This window comes from Chrysemys picta, chromosome 2 (assembly GCF_011386835.1).
Source record: "Chrysemys picta bellii isolate R12L10 chromosome 2, ASM1138683v2, whole genome shotgun sequence".
NCBI classification, from domain to species: domain Eukaryota; kingdom Metazoa; phylum Chordata; order Testudines; family Emydidae; genus Chrysemys; species Chrysemys picta.
Genome location: NC_088792.1, coordinates 11554851 through 11560176, shown reverse-complemented (window position 1 = coordinate 11560176; position 5326 = coordinate 11554851). Strand labels below are relative to the sequence as shown.

Genomic DNA, 5326 nt, shown 5'->3' with positions numbered 1-5326 from the left:
GATGACAAACAGATGGGGACCAGCACAACGTGACAAAAAGATTATTGAGAATAAAGCTGTATAACAAGTATATAGAGCCTTGTCAGAATTTGATTTTTATTTTTTTTATCATTTTAATTGATAATATTGATGTTTATTTTTAAGCCTTTTTTTATTTTAAATGTTTAAACCTTTACAATTGCGGAAAATTATGCGGATCAGACATTGGGAGGTCAGACATTTTTCTTAATGGCAGTCGACACTGAGATTCAAAAAGTTAAAGCTTTATAACTGTTAAAACACAAATGGTCAACATCACTTGTCAAAATAGATAAAATAAATATCCTTAAATCAAACTCGAATACATTCTGAAGCTGCAATTTTTCTTACTTTGCCTATCTGTAAATTTCAATAATTATTGATGGCAACATCTTATTCATTGGTTTGTGTGCATATGGTGAAATCAATATTTACCAACATTTATTGAGAAAAAATTATTCCTTCCCAGCCTAAGTATATACAATAACACTGTTAAGAATAGATGTATGGAGCACTAGTATGAATATAGATGTGATCAATATAAAGACAAGTGCAAAGTACTTCACTCTAGAAGGGAAAATCAAATGCATAATACAATGTGGGGAATAACTGGCTAGGGAGAAGTGCTGCTTAGATGGATCTGGGAGTTCAAATGGATCACAAGTTGACTAGGAGCCAACAATGAGGTGCAGTTGTGAAACAGGCTGTCTAGGGGGATTACCAGGTATGTTGTATGTCAGACCAGGGCGGTGCTGGTTTGGCTCTGCTTGGCACTGGTGAGGCCTCAGTTGAAGTTCTGTGTCTAGGTTTGGGAGCCACACTTTAGAAAAGATGTGGGCGAATAGGAGAGAGTCCAGAGGGGAACAACAAAAATGACAATCAGGGTTTACAAAACCTGATTTATTAGGGAAGTTTTTTAAAAAATGGGCATGTTTTGTTTTGAGACAAGACGACTGAGGGACCTGATAACAGTCTTCAACTACGTTAAGGGCTGTTCTAAAGGGGATAGAGATCAATTGTGATAGCCCGTATGAGGCCCAGACACTAAAGAGAGCAAAAGCGTTGAATTCTCATAATGCAAGTTACATACTGAGCATCAATTAAAGTAACATATTAAGAAATTAAACCTAGAACCAAGTTTATTTTATTTTTAATCTCAGATAACCTTGCAGGGCACCATTTCAAATAGATTAATGGTCAAGAAACAAGGAAAGGTGTCTATATTCCAACAGCCACATAATGACAGGACATTAGGTAACATTGTTCCTCTCAAGCAATTGTAAAACATCATTTCGACATGCTAAATCAGTTCTTTGAGTTTCATTTAATTCTTGTACGACATTTGTGATACACAAATCAAGGCAGTAACAACTTGATTACTACGTAGTAGACCATACTACGATCCTTCGTCCAATTGTTCTTCTCAATTGACTGGAATTGTCATGGTGAACAAATTAGCTGAGAATGTTTTTCCAGTCTATCACCCTCTTAAGAGCATCCTTAACCTCCTTGTTCCTCAGGCTGTAGATCAGGGGGTTCAACATGGGGACCACCAGGGTATAAAACACAGCAGAGATTTTCTCCTATTCCAGTGAGTAGCTGGAACTGGGCTGTATGTGGCTTAAGCTCATAGGTCCATAGAACATGGTGACAGCTGTCAGATGAGAGGCACAGGTGGAGAAGGCTTTGCGCCTGCCCTTGGCGGAGCAGATCCTCAGGATATAGAAGAGGATGTACAGATAAGAGATTATGACAATCAGGAGGGTGGACATGGCAATAACCCCAGAGAACGCTACAAGCAAAATCTCACTGATGTGGTTATCAGAGCAAACGAGCTTCAGTAATGTGTTAGTGTCACTAAAGTAATGATTGATGATGTTGGGTCCACAGAATGACAACCTCAGCAAGCCACATGTGTGGGTCAGTGAGTTCATGAGCCCCCCTACATATGAGCTGGCCACTAGATGAATACAGACTCTCTTAGACATAACAGCGGTGTAGAGCAGAGGGTTACAGATGGTTACATAGCTGTCACACGCCATCACGGCCAGCAGGAACCCTTCTGTGGTCACAAACACAACAAAAGAGAAGTGTTGAGCAATACAGGCAGAGTAAGAAATGCTTTTACTCCCCACTAAGAAATTCACCAGCATCCTTGGAGCAAAGACTGAGGAGTAGCAGAGGTCAACAACGGACAGGTACTGAGGAAGAAGTACATGGGGATGTGGAGTCGGGGACCAACCCAGATCAACACAATCATCGCAAGATTCCCCACCAGCGTAAGAACATAGATCACCAGGAACGCCACAAAGAGGGGTATCTGCAACTCCTGACGATCAGTCAGCCCCAGGAGGATGAACTTTGTCACCATGCTGTGATTGCCCTCAGCCATTTATACAGGGGTGCATGAAACCAGACCTGCCGGGATAACAAGAGTGAGCAGCATGGAAGAAGGAAATTTCATGGCATGAATTAAATCTGAATGACACCACCGGGCCTGAATGTGGGTAGTGAATATCTTACAGGAAACCAGCCGCCGGGATGTCTTGGAAGAGCTGGGATGGACCTTTAAATTTACACTCCCTTTTTAACAGGGCTGAGATTTTTAAGGCTGTCTAGGAGATTTAGACATCCAAGACTCCATAAAATTGACTGGAATTAGGTATCCAGTTCCCGATAGGGCTGTGACAGTGTACCCCATAAGGCTTTATGGGGAGGGGGTGCTTATAAATGTATGTATGACATAACTGGAATATGTTTTGTGCTGCCTGTGCCATGTACCATATCTCCGTAAAGGTTATGGTCTACTATATCTATTCATCCTATTTGTACATATATATCATTTTCTACTCGAGGTTAAGAATATGGGCTGTATGCTTGCTTGATTTCTAAGTAAGCTTTGTGAGGCATTTGGTCAGCTTCTTTAGGAAGGAATTCGCCAGGTTAAGTACCTGATCAGGAGACACTTGGGGAACAATGCATCTTGGAATGCTCCAATCCACATGAGAAGTCTTCCTGGAGACATGCAAGATGCCATGTGGACAATAGCGTCGGCCTGCAAAGACTGAGTCATGCAGGGGCATGTGACTTGCCCAGGTGACTCCAAAATTCCATCTTGGAGCTGGACTTTGCATAGGAGGGAGGAGGGGGGTCTCCACCCACAAGAGAGAGTCTATTTAAACCTGTGGGAGACCCCTCCATTTGGTCTTCAGCTGGCTAAAGAAGGAGGCTCTCCACCCCCCCACCCCAGGATACTTGAAGAAGACTGAAACAAAGGACAGTAACTACAGGGGGTGTGAGTGATTGCTGGACCCAGGCTAAAAGGAGATTAGCCTGTAAAAGGGAGCACTCTGGAACTGGTGAGGAAATTATCTGTATTCAGTTTGATTAGGCATAGATTTGCGCATTTTATTTTATTTTGCTTGGTGACTTACTTTGTTCTGTCTGTTACTACTTTGAACCACTTAAATCCTACTGTCTGTATTTAATAAAATCACTTTCTATTTAGTAATTCACTCAGAGTATGTATTAATACCTGGGGGAGCAAACAACTGTGCATATCTCTCTATTAGTGTTATAGAGGGCGAACAATTTATGAGTTTGCCCTGCATAAGTTTTATACAGGGTAAAACGGATTTCTCTGGGTTTAGACCCCATTGGGAGTTGGGCATCTGAGTGCTAAAGACAAGCACACTACTGTGAGCTGTTTTCAGGTAAACTTGCAGCTTTGGAACAAGTGATTCAGACCCTGGATCTGTGTCTGGAGCCAGACAGGAGTGTCTGGCTCAGCAAGACAGGGTGCTGGAGTCCTGAGCTGGCGGGGAAAACAGGAACAGGGGTAGTCTTTGCACATCGGGTGGCAGCTCCCAAGGGGGTTTCTGTGATCCAACCCGTCAGAAGGGCGTTTCCGGATTCATGTACATTATCACAAATTTTCACCAATGAAATATACCTGGCATGGGTTTGAGTTTGAGCTAGGTCCTTTATATTGTCTGCTCACTGAGGGTAAGTTAGAAAGCACTCATACTTTAAATCCTTCCAGATTAGGGTGACCAGACAGTAAATGTGAAAAATCGGGATAGGGGTGGGAGGTAATTGGAGTTTATATAAGAAAAAAGACCCAGAAATCGGGACTGTCACTATAAAATCGGGACATCTGGTCACCCTATTCCAGATAATCCTTTTAGATGACTACAATGTCTGTTATGTCCCAGTCACTTGGTTACTGCTGCTTCATAACACATCCCCCGGCAGTGCTGCTAATCCCAAGCATCTGAAAACTATTATCAGGCTTCCAAAAATCATGCAATTGGCTTAAAACCTTGAGATCTTTTAAAAATAATACACAACAGGTTTAGCGAAAGGGAAGGGTAGTGTAATTCTGTTTTCTACAAGATTTTTATATTTCAGAATTTGGTTTAGGAACAAACCCACAGGTTTTGAAAAGTCTCTGGAAAAGGGAATGGATCCCTGGATTCATGGACATTGACAATTTTGGATGTTCCCAGCCCCCAGGGCAATCTGCATGTGTATCTGCTCCAAGGCCATGGGCTCTGGAAGCTCTGAGGTTGCTAGCAGGCCACTGGGCAGGTTGCAAAGGAGCTGGGCAGGTGAACTAGAGGAAACCAGGCAGGATTCTGATGTAGGCAGAGTTTCCTCAATTCCGTGGTGCTCCACTGAAATTGGCCCTTCTTGATGAAATGTTCCAATTTCACTCAGTCAGCAAATTGCAATGGAACAATGTTTCTGGGCCCTGGAGTCAGTCACGTTTTCAAGCTTTTCTTAGATTCTTAACTGATCACATGACTGAAGGAGCTGAAGTTTTAAGAGAAGCATTAAATACCGTGAGAATTAGTAACTGTGACTTCAATCTATGCTATCCTTGCTCTAGGAGATTTCTGGCCACTTGTCTCCAGTCCCAGTGTCTTACACCTACTAGTGGTACACACTGCCAGGTCCTTCATCTCTCTAGGTCATTCGCCGTGACACAGGAATATGATACAGGCGGGAAATGGCGAAGGAATAACATTGGCACAGAAGCAACAATGGAAGGCTGTGTGCAAGGCTCTGAAGGAGGGAGGGAGGATGCTTAGAAGAGGGAGCATAGGGGGATTACATGAAGCCACAGGTGAGAGAGTGAGATAAAAGGAGAAAATGCTGTATCAGAGAGGAGTGTGAGGAGAGTGGAGAGAGAAAGAAGGAAGAAAGAAGGCTGAAGAGACACGAAGGCAAAACTATGTAACACCTCAAAAGTGAGGCTTTCTCCATTTGCTTCCTTCTTCTGGCTCCCCCAGTCCCCATTTAATCG

The 5326-nt window shown here is 42.8% G+C and overlaps 1 pseudogene; it reads right to left on the bottom strand.

The window, feature by feature from the left end:
- Positions 1-1472: 1472 nt before the first annotated feature.
- LOC135981087 (olfactory receptor 5J3-like) lies at positions 1473-2410 on the bottom strand (annotated as a pseudogene).
- Positions 2411-5326: the final 2916 nt, after the last annotated feature.